Source organism: Lagenorhynchus albirostris, chromosome 20, assembly GCF_949774975.1.
Source record: "Lagenorhynchus albirostris chromosome 20, mLagAlb1.1, whole genome shotgun sequence".
NCBI classification, from domain to species: domain Eukaryota; kingdom Metazoa; phylum Chordata; class Mammalia; order Artiodactyla; family Delphinidae; genus Lagenorhynchus; species Lagenorhynchus albirostris.
The window spans coordinates 35,762,354-35,771,933 of record NC_083114.1 but is presented as its reverse complement, the minus strand read 5'-3'; positions in this window follow the sequence as shown (position 1 = coordinate 35,771,933).

The window sequence follows — 9,580 nt, the reverse complement described above, 5'->3', positions numbered from 1 at the left end:
CCAGCCCCTGCCTGGGATGCTGTGGAGGCTTCCAGTAGGTGGCCTCCAAAACTTTCCCTCTCCTGAAATGGCCCTGCCTTCTCCACTCACCTTCTCTGCCTAGCTAATTACTAGTCCTTCAGGAAAACTTCCCTGAGGTTTATGAATCCTTAAGCAATCACCATGCTTCATCTATGGGTACAGGAGAAACACGCATAACAATGGTACCTGGCTGATAGAGTCTTGGGAGGATGGAAGGAGTAAAACACATGAAGAGCTTACAGCAGTGTCTGGCACTTAGTAAGTACCCAATAAATACTAGCTATCACTTATAATCCACCTTGTGCTATACTTACCTTTATGTCTCTTTCCTCCATTCTACGTTGTGATGGCAGAGATTTCGTTTTTGTATCCCCAGAATCTGATGCAGGGTAGTTGCTCATTCAGGGTTCTGTTGAATGAATGAATGAGGCACTTTACCCACTCCAAGCTTCAGTTTGCTTATCTTTGAAATGGGGATATTAAAACTTCTCTCAGAGGGGAATTATGAAGACCAAAAGAAGTCAGTGCCATGGCCTACTCATTTAACAAATCATTGTGTGCACCCATCCCCATCCCCAGCAAGGCACTGTGCTCTAGGCTTCTGGGAAATAGACAAGAGCAATTGGGTAACAATACATTAGCACTTGGCAATCTCTAAAGCCCTTGAGCATCCTTTTTTTTTTAACATCTTTATTGGAGTATAATTGCTTTACAGTGGTGTGTTAGTTTCTGCTTTATAACAAAGTGAATCAGCTATACATATACACCAGTCTTATTCTGATAATGTATTGATACATGAAGAAACTATGAAGCACATTTTTTTGTTATCTCTCTTTTATGAAGGAAGAAACTCAGGGAGAAGTAAACATGACCTTAGTCACACAGCTGGTTGAGGGGAAGACCCAAATTTTTTATTCCAAATCCTGTTTCTTTTCACTACACCCTATTTCCCTACCCCCACCCCAGGAACCTACACACATAATTATTATAGAAGGTAGAAAGAATAAGGGTCCTAACACATACAGAGAAAATCTGCGTGTGAATGTGCAGGGCTGTGCGGGTGTACATTTGAGTGTGATAACACCAGACTAACATATGTAAGAGCGTCCTGTGTGCCTAGGACTGTGACTTACGTATATTATTTCTTTTAACTCATAACAGCCAGATATAAAAGGCAGATATTATTTCAGTTTTAGAAGGGAAGTAATTAAGGCTCAGAGAAGTCAACTATTTATCTCTTTAAGGACAGTCACAGCAAGTGAGTGTATTTGGAAGAAGGTGGGTCATACCCAGCATGGCAGGGAGGAGGAGCCTGGGAAGAAGGAAGAAATCAGAAAAGGCTCCATGGAGGAAGTGGCATTTAAGTTGGGCTTTGAAGAATGGGTCAGACGGAGCTTCCCTGGTGGCGCAGTGGTTGGGAGTCTGCCTGCCGGTGCAGGGGACACGGGTTCGTGCCCTGGTCTGGGAGGATCCCACATGCCACGGAGCGACTGGGCCTGTGAGCCACAGCTGCTGAGCCTGCGCGTCTGGAGCCTGTGCTCCGGCAGTGAGAGGCCCATGCACCGCGGTGAAGAGTGGCCCCCGCTTGCTGCAACTGGAGAAAGCCCTCGCACAGAAACGAAGACCCGACACATCAAAAATTAATAAATAACTAAATTAAAAAAAAAAAAAAGAATGGGTCAGATTCAGACAGGCAGAGATGCAGCCCAGGGAAGCAGGGCAGCAGAGTGAGGAATTGACAGCAGCTCTTCACTTTGAGAAAGATTTTTTCACTCCCTGAGGCTGGAAATCTACAGCTTCATGAGAAAGTGAAGCCTGTTATCTGTTGACAGCTTTTTGCTCAGGAACCATAGACTGGCCCTGCGCTGCGGCTCCTCAAACGAAGTGCCACCTCGTGTCAGGATAGTGAGGTTGTCTGAGCAGCTGCCGAAGAGGACACAGGTAGCACAGCCCTTGAGAAGACAAAGCTCAGGACCAGGACAGGAGGCAGCAGCTTCCTGGAAAAACCTTGGGCATCAGGCCAGCGCTGCCACTGCTAGGTCCAGTGCGATCCTGGCAGGTTGATCCAGCACTCCAAGCTTCTGTTTCGCCTTCTATCGAACGGGGATAATAAAATGGGAAAGTGTGTCAAGGACCCACGGAGAGATGCATGCAGGAAAGAGCTGAATGGTACCATGCAGTGACGTCAACCTTTCTGAGGGCAGCTGGCCCCTTTCATGCTTCAACCCACAGCCAGAGGTGGACTGAAAAAAAGTCAGACTCAGAGAGCCCTTGAAAAAGGCCCCAAAGAGCTTTTAAAGGCACATGATCTCTGTATATATAGCTTACTTATTTACATAGATTTGCTTTAAATACTTCCACATGTAGAGAGATAAACCATGTTCCTATAAATGAATCCGTCCCAAAGTGAACTTCAAATTTAAAGTAATTGCAATTAGAAATCCCAAAAAGATTTTTTATTTATTTATTTTTTGCGGTACACGGGCCTCTCACTGTTGTGGCCTCTCCCGTTGCGGAGCACAGGCTCCAGACGCGCAGGCTCAGCGGCCATGGCTCATGGGCCCAGCCGCTCCACAGTATGTGGGATCTTCCCGGACCGGGGCACAAATCCGTGTCCCCTGCATCGGCAGGCGGACTCTCAACCACTGCGCCACCAGGGAAGCCCCCAAAAAGATTTTTGTTTTGTTTTTAGAACTAGGTAAAAGTGATCTTAAAATGCATATAAGATGGAAAAAATCTAATTCATATGGGAGGGTAAGTGTATGAGAATTGCCAAGAACACTTAATGAAATTAAAAAAATAGCCATGAGGGGGGCTATTGTCACCATGAGTATAGCATTGTCATGGGCACTCATCAATGGAAAAACATAGAGAGTGTGGAAACAGATACAAACTTACAGGAGTCCTTAATATATAATTAACATTGTATTTAAAGTCAAATCCATCAAAAGGGGAGTAGTTGAACAAATTAGAATGTATTTACACAATGGAACCTCACTGTGGAACATTATGCAGCCATTAAAGAGAATTCATAGAGCTACATGTATTGACCTGGAAAAAAAATGTTTGTTGTATATGCTCAAGCAAAAAATGCAAGTCACTGAGTAAGATGCATGGCATGATCTCAGTTTTAAAAAATTTAAAACTTTGACCTTATTTCAGACTTAAAAGTTGCAAGGATAGAAGGAAGAATTCCTGGATACCCTTCACCCAAATTTCCCAACTGTTAACACTTTACTACAGAAATATACACATATTTCTGAACTATTTAAGAGTATGTTGCAGACATGATATCCCTTCATCCATAAATACAACAGTGTGTCTCTCCCAAGTACAAATAAAACTCTTATATAACTGCAGAAAAGTTATAAAAATCAACAAGTTAATACTGATCAATACTATTATCAATCTATGGACCTTATTCAGATTTCATAAATTTTCCAGGATGATTTCATTTTTTGGAAAAAATACATAAAGGGAGAGGTGAAGAAACATTTACATATGTCTACACGTGTAAAAGAGCTTGGGAAAGGTATGGAATACACACACTTTTAATCCTGCTTACCTTGAACATCGGTTACAAGGCACATGTATTATAATTTTGTAATAAATTATAATGTAGAAAAGTTTAATATAAATAAATAAACAATGAATGAATGAATGAATAAAATCACCGTAGGTTGGAGATAACTTGAGATCAAGTCCTGGTTCTGCCAACTTTGGACACATCACAGAATCTCTCCAATCCTGGATTTCCTCAATCATAAATTTCCACCTATAGAGGAAGCTATATTTTGAATAAGGATTAAATGGGAAAAAATACACAAAGTTCTCAGTCCCTAGAAGGCACTTTAAAAAATAATTCCTGTAAAACCAATCAACCCTTGTATGTTTCCACCTCCTCCTCTTTGTTCATGCCATTCAGCTTAGAATGCCCTTTCCTCCCTCTCCACTGTCACCATCCTTTTCATCCTTCAAGGCACAGTCTAGATGCCACCTCCTCCAGAAATAATTGCCTGATCACCCTGACCAAAAGTGAGCTCTTTCCACTGATGCCCTATGGCTACCCCACGTCCTGGTTGCATTCGAATTGTTGGCAGGGATAACAATGATCGAACCCCAGGGAGTTTGCAGGGGAGCTCAAGAGAAAGGCTTTCCTTGCTAATCAAAGGCTGCTATGCTTCTCTGCTGATTTTGTCTGTGTGTGATGCCTGGAACTGCCATGGTGAGACCAACAGGGAAGAAGACATTGTCTGTACGTTGAAAGTGGCAGAGTGGCAAGACGGATTAGCTTAGGTCATGGTACGAGCATCTGGAAGCATCCTGACATACTGCCTAGGCCTTGAAAGGCCTCACTTATTGGTCATAGGGTTTGAATACCACCAAATGGAGATTCTTTTTCTATTTATACCTCCAACAAATATGTAGTAGGCATCCTAAGAATATAACTTGTTTGAGTCATTCATTTGACTCAAATCTCCCAAAATATATTGAGTACCTACCACATACCACCTGCCAGCTAAGGACATGCTGGAAATAAAATCCGTAATCATTATACACTTTGCCTGCCTCTCTCATAAGGCCCCGCCTTGCCTCCCACTACTCCCAAAAAAGCACTCCCATAACAATACTAGTAACTTCCAGAATGTATGTGCTCCCCGCCTTCATGTATACTTTCTCCACACTCCCATTTATATACTCTCCCCCTATAAACATCCCATTGGCCGTCCACAGTTTCGCCTCCCAATCCTATCTGGGGTGGGCTGCATAATGGTTCCCAAAGTTAGCCACGTCCTAATCCCTGGAACCAGTGAATATGTTACCTTATATGGCAAAAGGGACTTTTCAGATGTAACCAAATTAAAGATCTTGCTATGGAGAGATTTTTTAGGATTAACCATGTGGGCCCTAAATGTAATCACAAGTGTCCTTATAAGAAAGGCAGAGGGAGCCTGGACATAGGAGAGGAGGAGGCAATGTGACCAAGGAGGCAGAGATGCGTGTGATGCCTGGAGCCACCAGAAGCTGGAAGCAACAAGAAACAGTTCTCTCCAGAGCCTCTGGAAAGCACTAGCCCTGCAAACACCTTGATTTTAGTCCCACAAGACTCAGTTCAGACTTCTGGCCTCCAGAGCTGTAAGAGAATAAATTTCTGTTGTTTTAAACCATTAAACTTGTGTAATTTATTCCAGCAGTGTTAGGAAACTAATACACTACTCACTCAGCTCAGACCTCTAAGAGACCTTTGGTGATACACCTGGGGTAGGTGCCTGTCCCCTGTCTCCCTTCTCCCATGGCACTGGCCACACCACATGCCACCATCAGTCTCAGGGTTGGTGTTCTCTACTAGACAGTGAGCTCCCTGAGAGCAGACACCTGTCTTCTTTTTTTAAAATTTATTTATTCATTTATTTAATTTTTGGTTGCATTGGGTCTTCGCTGCTGCACGCGGGCTTTCTAGGTGCAGTGAACGGTGTCTACTCTTTTTTTTTTTTTTTTGCGGTACGCGGGCCTCTCACTGCTGCGGCCTCTCCCGTTGCGGAGCACAGGCTCCGGACGCACAGGCTCGGCGGCCATGGCTCACGGGCCCAGCCGCTCCGCGGCATGTGCGATCCTCCCGGACCGGGGCACGAACCCGTGTCCCCTGCATCGGCAGGCGGACTCCCAACCACTGAGCCGCCAGGGAACCCCCGGGGGCTACTCTTTGTTGCAGGGCGCAGGCTTCTCATTGTGGTGGCTTCTCTTGTTGCAGAGCACAGGCTCTAGGCACGCGGGCTTCAGTAGTTGTGGCATATGGGCTTCAGTAGTTGTGGCTCGCGGCTCTAGAGCACAGGCTCAGTAGTTGTGGCGCACGGGCTTAGTTGCTCCGCGGCATGTGGAATCTTCCCGGACCAGGGCTCGAACCCGTGTCCCCTGCATTGGCAGGCAGATTCTTAACCACTGCGCCACCAGGGAAGCCCCACCTGTCTTATTCATATCTGCAGCCTGAGAGCCCAGCCTTGTGCCTGGTACCTAGTGGGCACTCAGGGAATGTCTGTTGAACCAATGATTGAGTAAAGGAAGATAAATTAGATTTGGTCTGATAACACTGGGTCTAATTCAAGTCTTGACAGATGACTTTAGCTCTTGACTTTGACCCAAGAAAAGTTTAAAATTACATCGTCTAAAGAAAGATTTTCGTACCACACTCTTTATGAAAGCAAGGCTTTCGCAACTTTTGGCAGCCGCTGGGATTGCAGTTTCTTTAGTTTTTTCAATTTTGAGTTGTCAGCAAGAAAATACTGATTGTTTAAGATCATGACTGTCTGTGTCTGCCATCATCAGTTGTGGTCAAATAATTTTACTTTACACAGCAGTTCAGAACGAGTTCCTTATTTTCACTTTCAGCTAGAAAATCAGAAACATCGTTTTTAGAACAATTTTTATCAGCCCTGTTTTTTTGATTGTTTTGTTTTGTTTTTGATACTGGCTACTGGATCTGATTGGTAGAGTATAGGCATCATGTATCAAGTCACTGTCATCTCTTCTTTCAAAATTAAAAGTCCCTCCCTCATCCTCCTTTTTCTTCTTTATGTAAAAGTCCCTCCCTCATCCTCCTTTTTCTTCTTTATGTGGCTGCCTGCAGTGTCTTTTTTCCCACCTTTCCTTCATGACTACTGCATCTCTTATTAGACAGCTCCCTCTCAGACTTACAGAGAAGAAATTTCTTTGAGAGAGACATTTTTCATATACTACTTGGAAACAGTCATTTACAACAGAGAGCTTTGAAAAATTACACCAGAGAAAAGAACTTTGCTCAGGGTCATTGAGAGGAAAGGCAGCAGAGCTGGATTCTTCCCAGACCTGACTCCGAGGCCGATTGCAGGCCTATGTAACCCCTTGGCACGCACTGAAAACCTCATGAAACATGCTAGTCTCTGTAAATGATCAATGCCACTAGTCAGGAGGCCTCCCTTGGGCTGTTAATAAAAAAATTTATTAAGAGAAAACATGTACACCATCTTAGGAAAATAAAACAAGAAAAAGGCTTTTTAACAAAAAGTAGTAGTACGTTCACATTGTTTGTAACCATCACCACCACCCATCTCCAGAACTTTTCCATTTTCCCAAACTAAAATCCTGGACCCTACAACAAGTCCCTATTCCCCTTCCCTGCAGCCCCTGGCAACCATCATTCTACTTCCTGTATCTATGAATTTGACTACTATAGACTCCTCATATAAGTGAAATCATATAGTATTTGTCCTTCTCATACTTAGCATACCTTAAATATTGCTACAAGGTTGACCCTTGTAGCGTAAGTCAGAATTTCCTTCCTTTATAAGGCTGAATAATATTCTGTTGTATACACCACATCTTGTTCATCCGTCCATCCATCCACGGACATTTGGGTTGTTTCTGCCTTTGGCTATTGTGAATAATGCTTCAATGAACATTGATGTACAAATGTCTACTCAAGCCCCTACTTTCAATTCTTTTGGGTGCATACCCAGAAGTGGAATTGTTGGATCATGTGGTAATTGTTCTTAATTTTTTTAAGAACTGCCATACTGTTTTCCACAGCCGCTGCACCATTTTACATTCCCCCCAGCAATGCACAAGTGTTCCAATTTCCCCACATCTTCGCCAACACTTACTGTTCTCTGTTTTTTTGATAGTAGCCATCCTAAAGCATGTGAGGTAGTAACTTATTGTGGTTTTGATTTGTATTTCCCTAATGACCAGTGATGTTGAGCACCTTTTCATGTGTCTGTGGGCCATTCATACATCTTCTTTGGAGAAATGTCTCTTCAAGTCCAAAGGGAATCCTTTCCAACCCCAGCCCGGCAAGTCATGCAAGTCATGTGCAGCACAAGCAGATATGCTCGGATCAGGCAGGAAGCCCCTTGGGGAGCTATGAGGAACTGAGTTGGTTGACGGATGAGGGAGGAAAGTTGGAGGGCATGGACGGCCAATGTGCCCAGCTACCTACTCCCTCAAAGTGACCCAAGAATTCTGGTCACCATGATCTGCTACCTGGACTCAGGAACTCTCACATCAGGCATTTCCATTTTTCTTTCCCCCCAGCCCTCCCCACCTTCCTTGAAACCAGTGCCTACCACAGCTCTCAAGGCTTTGCAGAGATGAAAAGTAATTCTTCCTCCTAAAAAAAAAAAAAAAAAGGTTTGCAATACCTAACGCAGAGGAAGGTCTCAGAGTGTAGACACAGGAGGAAGAAGAGGATGGAAAAAGAAACTACCCATCACTGAAAACTGGTCGAGTACCAGTTCTGTGCTACTGTACTCAGTGATTACCCCAGCCCTCTGTGTGAGGCTAGTATTAGTCCCATTTTAAAGATGACTGAGGCTGGAAAGGCCCCGTGACTTGCCCAAAGCCACAAACTGAGTATAGACAGAGCCTTGGCTTGTGTTTACTGAGCCCACCTTGACCTTGGACAAGTAGCTGAACCGCTTTGGGTCTCAATTTCTTTATCCATAAAAACAAAGACACATTCCAAGGCATGCCTGTTCCTTGCAGGTTGATTGTGAGGGCAGAGAGAACATCCTTGAAGAGCCTGGCATGAAGAGCCTGGCATGGGGGAGATATCTTGAAACTGGTGGCTGTGATTCCACGACATCTATGTCTGGGAAGTCAGGAAAGCCCAGTGTGTGGAAAGCTGAGTCTGGAGCAAAGTTCAGGGAGGGACTCATCCCACCCTTCCCCCTCCAGGATCCTCAAACTAGCAAAGAAAGTGCAAGGGCCTGCAAGCTCAGTATCCACTCCTCACTTCACAGGCCCAGAGAGGAGAAATGACTTACCCAGGGTCACCCAGCAAGCTAGTAGCAGAGTCTGCCAAGCAGGGCTTGGTACCCAGACCTGGGATACTCCCTAGCACCCCACATTCCCTGGGCTGGGCTATCAGAGTCTGTGAGCTAGTCTATGAGGAAGGCAGGCCCTTGCAAGCCCATCCCCACACAACTGAAGTGTGGGGACCCTCCCCAGGAGCCAGGGTTTCAGAGGGATCGAGGTCACTCTCAGGCTCATGAAGAGGAGCGGCGTTGTCTCCTTCTCACAACCTCGGTTGAGCCAAAATTCCCAGATAAAGGCGGAGATCTTCTCAGGCCAAGCCCCGCCCTCAGCCACCCCTTCTTCCTGGCCCAGTGTGTATCACTGCCTCTGGGTCAGGAGAGGGGAGGCCACCCTGCCAGGGTCCTTCCCGTATTGCTCTCCCCCTTCTCCTCTGGAAGAAGGGCCACGGCTACAGCGAGACACTACGGACCTGGCACACGTGCCACACTGCTGTCCAGTGCGTCTTTTCCTAGCTAGGTCCAGAGATGGGCAGTCACCTTCCCTCCATCCTGCAACCACACTTGGGCCTCAGGGGACCACAGGGAGGGTCTGGAGAGAGAAAGGTTTACTTTTCATTCACTCCTCAGCCTCAGGAATTGTGCCTGGGGCGCGGAGGTGGGGGTGGTGGACAGGTTCCAACGCCTGAGGCCACCTTAGGGTGCACTGCAGGTCAAGGCAGAAGTCTGGGGAGGGATGGGAGGCTGACGCTTGGGACGTGGGGGTCCCCTCC